General features: G+C 37.2%; 1 protein-coding gene across 1 annotated transcript in view; it reads right to left on the reverse strand.

Moving 5' to 3' along the window:
* fstl4 (follistatin-like 4) overlaps positions 1–11,220 on the reverse strand; it is a 186,054-nt gene extending 174,834 nt beyond the window's left edge. The window contains exon 1 of the mRNA XM_087808279.1: positions 10,985–11,220. The gene's annotated coding sequence lies outside the window, so the exon portion shown is untranslated. The remainder of the gene's footprint in view (positions 1–10,984) is intronic.
* Positions 11,221–11,984: the final 764 nt, after the last annotated feature.

An 11,984-nucleotide genomic window follows, 5' to 3' on the forward strand; every position in this document is an offset into this window, starting at 1 on the left:
AAACTTAACTTTACAAACCAATTAACAACACAAGACATTGTGGGATTAAAAGTAAATAAGACATATCTAAAGGCATTCTATAATTAAAATGAGACCATTACTTTGTAGACTATTTGTTGAAGCCAACAAATCATGTTCTATAATATAATTCTCTACAATGGAAGTACAAATGATAGAATAATAAAAAGGGTACGACTTGTGTTTATTCATTAAAACATGCAAAAATGAAATTTTAACAAGACTAACATATTCAGACTTTTTTTCATTTATTTTGGGTATTTATTCATTTTAAAAGTTCACAATATGATAAATTCTACGAATGCAGGCTGGTTTCAAGAGCGTACATGATGCACTCGCGGCATTAGACTGGCATTCAATGAACAGAATAACAAGACCTGGAGCATAGTTGTGTCCACTTCAGTGTCCACTCGTCAGGTAATGACTGTCGGCAGGAACTAACCAGCAATCAGTGCCCCTGCAGCTGCTATATTCATTTACTGGTTCCAGTCTGTTGTGTCAGCTAAACCCTACATAATAAAGTTGACCACTATAGTTCCCTCATTCTTCACCCACTTTCTCAGTGCTTTTGAGCTTTTCTAGATTTAATTCGGGTCCTTGATGTTCATCCACTGAAAGTGTTATTTTAGGAATGTAGTGAAGAGCCGCTTGCCAACCGTGTGTTTTTGATAAGTTCCTTAATTAACTGACAGTCAATCAAACTTCTGGCTGAAATATTTCCTGCAGTCTGCACTGATGTGTTACATTATTAAAAATGTGTTTTCCTCACTAGGGTAGTGGAGCAGATGTTCACCAGGGGACACTCCACAAATTGAACAACTTTTTCAGTTCAGCTTTAGTCGTAGCATTTTTTGGTTCATGACCCTTTCTGATGACTCTCTGACGTTGTAACTATACGTCAGATATGCGCTTGCAATAGATTAAATAAAAAATAAACTTAAATTAACTTCATAGTGAGCTGTTTCGTCCCTGTTTGATTCATCAACAGAACTTTTTCAGAATGTTTTTTTCACTAAAGTAGCCATTAGCGCAGTGTTTTTGTCAAGGTTTTTAAACTGCCAATATGCAGATTTATGGTTTAACTTTGGCATTAAAAATAGTTGATTTAAGGTAAGGTAAGGTAAGGTAAAACTTTATTGATCCCTCAGGAGGTCTCCTTTGGGAAATTGTTTTTTTACAATAGCCAGCAATTTTTCATAAACAATAAAAAATAATACATAAATAAAAAATAAAATAAGAAGAACATAAAGAGGAAGAACAAGATGACACAATCTAAGTCTAAAGACAAAGACAAAGAACATAGGTCAAGGAAAGAAAAACAACAAAGACAAAGATACAAAGACTAACATGGAACAGAACATCCAGATACTCTCACTCCACTCCTGCCCCCGAACTCAGAATTGTACAATTTAATAGCCCGAGGGATGAATGAGTCCCTGAGTCTATTTGTTTTGCACCTGGGTAGGAGCATTCGTGCACTCATTCTGCTTCTCTGCTCACTGATGACAGTGTTCAGAGGATGACTGTCATCATCCATGATGGACAGTAGTTTGTTCAATGATATCCTCTCAGCAACTGTCACCAGTGAGTCCAGCTTCATTCCAACCACAGAACCAGCCCTCCTGATCAACCTGTCCAACCTGTTGACACTCCTCTTGGACACATTTCCACCCCAACACACCACAGCATAGAACAGGACACTGGCCACCACAGACTGGTAGAACATGCAGAGGAGCTTCTTGCAGATGTTAAATGAACGAAGCCTCCTCAGAAAGTACAGTCTACTCTGAACCTTCTTATACACATGGTCTGTGTTGCAGGACCAGTCCAGTTTACTGTCCATCCACACACCGAGGTACTTATAGTTGTCCACTATCTCCACCTCGTCGCCTCTGATGGACACTGGACGTGGCTTTGTCCTGGACCTCCCGAAATCCAAGACCAGCTCCTTGGTTTTTGAGGTGTTCAGCTGCAAGTGGTTCCTCTCACTCCAGTCCACAAAGTCACGTATCAGACTCCTGTACTCGTCTTCGCTGTTGTCCCTGATGCATCCAACAATGGCAGTGTCGTCAGCATACTTCTGGACGAGACTCAGCTCTGAGTTGTAGCAGAAGTCTGAAGTGTAGATGGTGAAGAGGAGAGGGGCCAGTACTGTCCCCTGAGGTGCTCCTGTACTGCACACCATAGTGTCAGACTTGATGTCCTTCAGCCTGACATACTGTGGTCGATCAGTAAGATAGTCCGTAATCCAGGAGACCAGACCAGGGTCCACATGCATCTTAGTCAGTTTGTCCTGCAGCAGAGTGGGTTGGATAGTGTTGAAGGCACTAGAAAAGTCCAGGAACAGGATTCTCACTGAACCGCTTCCTTTATCCAAGTGGGAGTAGGTCCGATGCAGGAGGTGAAGGATGGCATCTTCCACACCAACTGCTGGCTGGTAGGCAAACTGCAGGGTGTCTTGCGCGTGCTGGACTTGTGGCGTGAGATGTTTGAGGACCAGCCGCTCCAGTGTCTTCATCAGCTGCGAAGTCAGTGCCACCGGTCTGTAATCGTTCAGCACACTCGGTCGGATCTTTTTAGGGACTGGAACGATACAGGAAGTCTTCCTGATTTAGGCTGGTCCATGCATTAGCGTTGTGAATATGCTCTCTTTATTGTTATTTTTGCCTCTTATTCATACTTTAAATTTAACCTTCACAAAATAATAAACATTACAATTGTTTTACCTTTACTAGAACATATTATCACCTGCATGTATTTACCTAGCATTACTTTGGCCATCACATTACATTTAATTTCTTCCCACGCTTTAAAATACCTACACAAATTGTAGTACAAAGGAGCAGTTTAGAAGAGACTCTTATAAGTACTTCATTGTGAGAATAATATCTCTAATACTCTTAAGCTGTAACATAAGCTAGCTATGTTAACAAACATTAGCGAGACACATGCGTCATTCGAAGAAATCTGTGCATGTTCGGTTAAACGTTGGGATGAAATGAGTTCCGTTTATTGTAGAAATTTGTTAAAATTGTTCTTTCAAATGATTCAACATAATATTATACATAAAGCAGCTCAATTTCGGGGTCCAGAAAGTAACCATGTAAAATGAGCACCTGACATGTTCATTGGAAAAACATATTTAAACCAAATTCTAAGAGATAAAAATATTTATATATTATGCCCTATCCCGCAGTTTTACATTCAAAGGAGCCAAATTCTCAAGCAGACAAGTTACAAAAACGTTTTGGGTTGGTTTGTTTAGCTTCCCCTCAACAAACTAACATTTAAAAGATTGAAAGAACATTTTACCTTAAAAAATAAACCTTTGAAACTCTTGGATAACCATGACCTGGATGAATGAGAACCTTCGCGGACAGCTAAAAAATAAATAAACTTGCTTGTTTTTCTAATTCCAAGTCTCAACATTAGAGTCTATGTTCTGCAAATCTAGCATAGATCTCGTAAATATCAGTTATTCCTTATATGCAGACATACTTATGACATCAATATATGCATTGTGTCGTATTTTCCTGTTAGATTTGTAGTATGGAAAAATACACACTGGTCCCAAAAAAAGCTAATATTCATGGTGATTCATGACCTTAGTGGGAAAAGTTTGTTTTTTTTAAACTGATATGTATAGCTTGTCTTTGGGTTGAGTTTTTAATCTAGATCAAGGTGAAAATGTCACCAGGTTTTTTGAAATGTCTATCATCCAGCATATTGAAGTTAGCAGCAAAAGTTAGCCTCTTAATTAAAGAATAACTACATGGATGAAAAGTTTGAAAGGCCATGGCTGGTATCCAAAGAGAAACATCTCCTTAACCTTCTGATGCATTTCTTCCACCCAGTCGATCATTCCGATAGAAAAGGCAGCAGGAACTATTTGCTCGGCTGCTGATGCTTTGCTGCGTGTTCATGAGAGATGCGGCAGTAAAGGTCATTTCTAGGAGTTGGACATTAATGATCGGAATTTCAAGTGAACCGTGATGCCCACAATTTGTGGCCCGCTGGGAGTACTTGTCCACTGCTCGTGGCTAGTGTTGTGTCATTGTTGTTCACCAGGTCAATTATAGCAAAAGCAAAGCATCACCCTGGAGAAGATTTGATCAAATAAAAGCAGGCTACACGTGACGTCCAATCCTCCAATGTTAAGCAGTTTAACATTAAAACTGTCAAAATTGTGTTCGTTTTCGTTAACAAATGTGAAACTTTAACTCTACTGACTCACTCACATGTTTCAAATGTTGAAGTCTTCCTATCCAAGATGCAGTAAGTCCCTCATCATAATGATGATCCGTTTTAAAGTTAGAACTTTTTAAAGTTCTTCCCCAGCTGAAGTTTTGCAGAGGTTTGACACTGTGCTGACAAACCTTGATGTTCGACCAATCACAGCAGAGTGGGTGTGGCTTAAACACATTTTCAAATATAAATATATGTTAAAAGAGAGTTTTGTACAAACAGACACATACTGATATGTAAAATAAACGTCCAAGATTTATTTAAGAGACACCTAAATCAACAGATTAGTTGACCTTTAATAAAAAACAAAGATAGTCAAAAATGAATCAACGATAGTCTCATCCCTTAACCCTAGTATCCCAGTGCTCTGTGAGTCATCTTTTACAGAATTGAACAAAACACAAAACAATTATATTTTATATGTGTATTGGCAACAATCTGGCGATACAATACATATAACTATACAGGGGCAACATTATGATGTATTGTGATACTTCAGGAACAAGAATATATTCGTAGTATTGTACTACTAGTCAATACTTGACTCTGGTGTCGCAGAATTTATAGACCACATGACTTTTGATGAAGTCGTAACTGCTTTCATTTGTTTTGAAACTACAATATGTTCAAATATCAGCTTTAAAAGCTGTAGGAGTCCACTGTATCCTCTAGTCCTCAGTCAATGCCAGGATCTCGCAGGATTTCATTGTTCATCTAACTGCAGAAGACGTAATGACTGCTACCATCTTGTGGCTGAAAGTTTAATTGTAACAGAAAAATTAACAAACAGTGTGAATATTTGTATGTCAATTGTAAAATATTGAATTATTTTATTTTACACACACATAATTGAGCTGTTAACCATGAAGAACTATGGTAAGACAATTCATGACCTTTGTTTATGTCAAGTTTACTTATGTAAACACATGTAAACTAGTTAAAAATGAGTAAAACCCAAACACTATATGTGGAATATGTTGCAGGGAAACTAACTCATAGCTCCGGCTTGTTTTTTTTACATGTAATAATATATATATATATATATATATATATATATATATATATATATATATATATATATCTTTTGATTTTGAATCCATCCATCTCTAAAAAGGAGACAAAAGAAATACAATATTGACATACATCGCTACATTGTATACTAAATAATAGAATAGTCGAAACAATGACACAGTGTACAACAATTTCAACAATATTGAAATAACTCTAAATAATAAATAAATACAATAAATTCTCAAACCAAGGATAAATGTTTGGCCATGACAGGCTTCAACAAGAAAAGGGAAAGTTGGTCAGGACTTGATGGAACTGTGAATGCAGTTGTATAGTATTTCATCACGGGTAGTTTGATGAAGTCAATCGATTATCCTGCAAAGTTATTTTCTTTACTAATGCTGCAGTGGAAGATAGAAAACTGAGTGGAAAGCTTCAGAGGGATGGAGAGAATGTCTATGGCGCCCAGAGAAGTTGTCAGTTTGGCCTTTGACCTCTCAGCTGAAGCCCCTAAGCAGACTGTGCAATCATAACCCACTCTTCCTGACTGACGCACACCAGCAGGACACTTCTCATGCAGAGTCTGCTCAACTTCATGTCCGTCCTTTCCTTTTGTCTCCTTCAACTCCCTCCTGGCCGCTCGTGAAAACATCTATTTTGTCCTGAAGGCGCCAGTGTCTTTGCTACTGGTTGCTACCTTTATGCCGGCTCACGAACCATAACAAGAAAGATAAAAATGCTCCAATTACTGCACTCTGCATGCAAGTTTCAACCCCTTAAGTGGTCTCACGTTACTCGTCTGGGTTTCTTTTGTCGCATAAAAATATAGCCACTCTGGTAATTCAGCCAAGCCAATATGAAAAAGTCACACACAAAGACAGCATCCTTTGGAAATTGCTCCTTTAGTCAGACATATTTTCAAAGAAGGGAAAGTTCCTTGTTGATAGATCAAGGAAAATTGTTATAAGACGCTCAGAGTTTATCCCAGATAAAATACTATTTAAAAAATAACTTTACTGTTGCGTTGCTCATCTCTGTTGAGTGTATTTTGATGCCAAAAATGTATATATATGTACATATTTCTTGTGAATGTGCTAATATAAATAATAGGAGTGTAAGAAAATAGTGATGTTCTGATGAAGCTTCATAAAGCAGTGTCATTATTTTCAGAGTCCACTAGATGGCGGTCTCTGCACTATTTTCCTTAGTTTTGAACAACTATTCTAATAAAACATCACAATTGTAAACTGGTGGCGCCACCTACTGACCTCCAAACAACATGACACTGTTTCATGAAGCTTCATCATTAGATCACTAATAGTAAATATCAATACAATATCAAATCATATTTTTTTTCTTCACAATACTGTATCAATATTCGACAGCGTTGTATCGATTCTGTTTTTTGTTTTTATTTGTCTTTAAATCACATTTTATTCTTTAAACTTCAATTATAGTGTTCAACATAAAATCATGTGATTATTAACAATTAACATGCAAATTTTCCAAAATATTAACAGCGTTTGTTCAGTTGTATGTTGCAATTAAACTTGCGGCCGCTAGATGGCAGCATTCATCACTTCTTACGCAGCTAAAGGTTTAATTAAATCCACCGCGATCCAGGCTTTAACTGAGGACGAGAGGATACAGTTCATTACAGCAGCTTTTAAAGCAGATGTTTGGACATATTTAGGTTTTAAAACAAATAAAAGTAGTTACAAATTTGTCAATAGTCATGTGGTCTGTAAATTCTGCAACACCACTGTCAAGTACTCGATAATACAACAAATATATTGTTGTTCCTAAGATATAGCAATACATTGCAAAATAACGTAAAGTTGTTCTGTATCCTGATACGTAACGTATCGCCAAGAAATGTATTAACCCCTAATAAATAGGCCAAACTGTTGTGATACATTTTACACTCTAATAAAGTTTGAAGAAGAGTAATAGTACAAGGAAACTGCACACACAACACTGAATTTAAAAAGATAACTTTACCGAAATTTAAAGTTTTTTTTCCGAAAAGATAAAAATCCATTCCCTATTCCTTTTCTTTTGAGTTAGCAACAGGCCTTCAAACAGTCAAGTTTGATAAATCCACTGTTCGGTTCCAGCCCCGTGCCCTTCTTTCCTCAGTCTTTAGGATTTGAAAGCAGCAGGGAAGTGGAGTGAGTAAACAGACTGAGCGCTCACCATGAAGAACCTTTCTCACGTCACGAGAGGAGTCACTCAGCCGAAAACTGACTTGAGAGTCCAAATGCCTGTCGTCTCAACTGACCGCTCGCCGACTATCACCAGTGTTTAACAGATGATCATGAACTTCAAATAAACCCAAGTTCAACTGCAAGAGTCTTTTTTCAACACGATGACAACAGTATGAGTTGCCACCTCCTTCTTCTTCCAGTGTCGGTAAGTGTGTGACTCATCTCATAACTTTGGTGGTCACTGGAGCCAAACCAGGAGCCAGAAATTTGCAGGACACTGAGCGATAATGGCTCTTTGTCAGGTCAGCTAATGAGCTACACACCAGACTTCAGACCGTAATAAGCCGAACTGAGCCACTATTCTGAGATACCTAATTATCCAGGACCTACTGCCGTGACCCCAGGGTGGGCCGCGGCTCCGATTCAACACGGTTCAAAAGTACCTACGGCGCTTGGCAGAAAAGACTTCAGGAGGTGTTTTGGCCATCGCTATACCTTCCTTTCCAGCTATTAATAAGAACACTCCACTCTTTACTTAAACAAGTCCGTCAAATTTAATAAACATAAGTTGAGTCAAAGTTTGCAGGAGATATCCTACTGTTGAACATGTGGTGTTAATGTAATATATTGTTTTATTCACCATTACATTACTCATGTTTACTTAATTCATTTTTTGTGTATCTCTTCTTAATTGTGTTTTATATAATATATGAATATGCATTTTATTTAAAATGCCAGTTATGTAATTTAGAGATACTTAAATAAACAACTTAATAACATAAAAAGACCAATAGGTTTGAGTAATACACACTTTATATCTTCAATGACGGAGTAAAGATATGAAGACATTTTAAAATTGTAATAAAAATCCGCCCATTTTCATCTTTTTTATTTTTTTGACAGTAAAACAAAACAAAATTGTTTTCCTTCGTTAAGTTTCTCACTCAAACGTCTACTTTATTATTTGTCTTTCATTTATGATTAAAAAAATTAATAATAATAAAAGGAGTTACATTTTTATTTGGTATTTGAATAAATAGAACCTGATTACCATTAATTTAAAAAGAAATGAAGAGTTATTGAAAAAATGTGTTTTAATTAAAATGCTTTTTGATTTTAGTTTATTAATAGTTTAGATTTGAATTAAGAACTAGATAAGATAATTACTAAAAAAAACAACTTTATTTTTCTTGTATTTGGTTCTTTTTTTGTTCAGTCATTTTAAACTAGGTCTGTAAAAAAATATTTCATTTTCTTTCGAATATGTGATCTTTTGCAAACCTTAAAATAAAAGCTGCTTTTTACTTTCTATTTTCTGATGCAAAAATGTCTTTTCTCAATCCAATATGACCGCACAGGTTAATAATTTGCTAACCACAGCTCTGGGTGAGCGCAACAGTATTCATAGATGATTCAAATGTTTTCCACAGAAAGAAATAGCAGGAATATGGATTAATAAAAGTCTGCCATTCAAAGCAATCCTTCAGACGCAGGTGTAGTAACAAGTCAAGGCCGTATTTGCTTGTGCAAACACATCAACAGGCATCAGCTTCTCATTCACGACACAACTCCAGGCATCGATCCAGGTGCCTGTGCAGCTGATGGTTTGTTGTTGTGTGTGAAAGAAAGAATAGCCGAGGATTTTCACCCAAAATCCTGTCGCTCCCGGAGCCGGGTCTTAAAGATAACAATGATAGACGAGCGTGATTGTGTGTGGATGTTTGCTGGTTCCAGGTGGACGTGAAGCAAAAGGAGGGAAGATCATTCTTCAAGAGGAACAAGCTCTGGAGTTGGACTGACTTCACATTTGACTGTAGATCAAGTGCGAAGAATTTCCACTTATCGTAACATCAACTCATTAACGTAAACAAAAAGGTTGTATTAATAATCTTCACTGATGTTACAGTTGTTCGTTATCTTGTGTTGAAGTGAGTCATTGTGCGATGAGAGATACTGACAATTATTTCCTGTTTCATTTGGAAAACTTCATGCTTCACAGTGAACACAAAAGACACTTTGATAGACCAATGACAATTCAATTATTGTGGTATCCATCCTTTGTTATCCCCCATTTTTATTCAACTTTAAATTAAATTTGTATATTTTTATTTGTTAATTGTTTAACATTGTTTAATTGTTATGATTTTGAAAAATGAACTTTGTTTTTATGAAGTAAAGTTCTTAAGTATTTAAGCTTCATAGTTCACCAGATTATTGTTGAAAAATGCTTTTACTTGCTTTAACTTAGTTTACAAGTAGAATTATAGAATTTTTCAATAGTTTTCTGTAAAACTATTGATTGTTTTTTTAAATATATTGTTAAATTAGTACAGCTGTTTTGTTATGTTCTAAAAAGTGACAATAAATGACCAAGCAGGTAGTTTTTTTTTTCCATTTCCATTTAAAGGACTACACAGCAAGATTGTCTAATAATAATGTCAAAGATTAAAAAAACGTATAAATTAAAATGTATCTTGAGTTACGGTACAGAAATGTAACCAAGCATGAATATGCTCAGTATCTATGTCCTGTGAGCAGATGTACGTTCATGGCAGCTCATCTGATGGAGCAGGTTGTCCAATAATTGAGAGGTTGGCAGCTCAAGTTCCACTCCATTCCAGTTGCTTCACCACCACCAGTACAAATGTGGAGATTTCTGTGAAGCTTCTGTTAAAATGTTGGTTTGAGCTCACCTTCAAAATCATTTAAGTACTACCATGTGTTTCACACAGGAATTTTCTTTTTTTTTAACGATTAAGCTCTGGTAAAAACAACTAGTTTATGCATTTACTTTGTAGTGTGCTTTATATTATGTTCCATGTATTTGTCCTCATGACTTTCTCATGTTGAGACGACTTGTCATTATCACTGCAGTATAAATATTGTCATCCAAGGGGTTCCAAAAGCAGGGCAACTGGACTAGAAAAATGTTGACTACTTGGGAACTTTATGTAAGAATGATGTCCTTTTTTATTATAATACAGCCCTTTGTCAGAGTAAAGCTCCTTAACGCCTCACCTGAGGTTTTAAAACAAACATTGCATGTCTTCCCCTCCGTCTACCCTAAAGTCGTGGTTTCAGCACCACGGAGAGTTCCTCGGACCATAAACGCAACACCAGGACCAGAACCTCGTTTCTCCCTCCGCCGGCCGTCACGGAGGTTCTGCCGCCGCCGTGGTGCCACTGAGACGAAGCCCCACGAGGGAGCCATTGAAACAGCCCATTTCACACAGTCACACGTCCAAAAAAAAATAAAGAAAAATCGCGTCTTATTGAGTCATCTTCGCGCAGTCAGCGGTGAACAGTTGCGTTCAGGTGCAGATAAAGTCCTCTGGTGCTCGTGCCAGAGACTGGAGGATCGTGCAGTCCTACACTAAACCAGCCCAAACCAGAGCTCAATATCACAGGGATTCGCAACTACTGGACCCTAAGAAACTTCCGCAAATATGAAGTGAAATAGCGCAGCAGCAGCGCCGTTGAAAAAAAAAAAAAAAAGCTCTTACCTGAAGTAGTCCGAGGAGAATCTCCGGATCAAATATGAGAGTCCAAACTGCTTCCTCTACGTTCCAGTACGCGTGTGGTGGGTTCAGAAGAAGAAGTGTAACGCTGGTGTGTTCAGCAGCTCGTCCCAACTCTCCATCCTCCTCCGGCTGCTCGCCTCGCTTCTGCTGTTCTGCTCTATTTCAACCGCTCGCACTTCTCTGCCCGCTGACGTCACAGGCCGGGCGACCAATGCGGAGCGCGCAGCTGCAGACACCTGAGCGTGCAGGCGCAGACGCTGAGAACTCCAGAGGTCGAGACGACGATTGTTTTTTTGTTTTTTTGACAAAAGGCCGGTCACGCAATCACAGGATTCCACAGCAACAAACAAATCTAGTCTTGTGTGAAATAAACACACATGGAGAACCTGTAGCAACCAGGGACACCAATCCCTCATATCTGTACACACACACACAATCACACACATACACACACATAAAACACTAGCACACACTCACACACACCATACAAAAACAAATACACAAACCCTAAAAATATATATATACACACATAGACACCTTTAAAGCATATTCATGCTTGGTTACATTTCTGTACCGTAACTTAAGATACATTTTTATTTACACGTTTGACATTAATATTAGACAATTTTGCTGTTTAGTCCTTTAAATGTTAATGAAAAAAACTACCTGCCTGGTCATTTATTGTCATTATTTTAGAACTCAACAATACAGCTGTACTTATTTAATAATACATTTAAAAAGACAATAAATAGTTGTACAAAAAATTGTTGAAAAATGCTATAATTCTAGTCGTAAAGTTAAAGCACGTAAAATAATTTTTCAATAATAATCTGGTCAACTATGAAGTTTAAATACTTTAAAGAACTGTACTACGTGTAAAGTAGGTAAAGTAAGTAAGTAAGTAATATTTATTTATATAGCGCTTTTCCAGACCAGGGTCACAAAGCGCTTAAACAATCAAAACAATACTCAATAAAGTATA

This window comes from Callionymus lyra, chromosome 14 (genome assembly GCF_982586985.1).
Source record: "Callionymus lyra chromosome 14, fCalLyr1.hap1.1, whole genome shotgun sequence".
Lineage (NCBI taxonomy): Eukaryota > Metazoa > Chordata > Actinopteri > Syngnathiformes > Callionymidae > Callionymus > Callionymus lyra.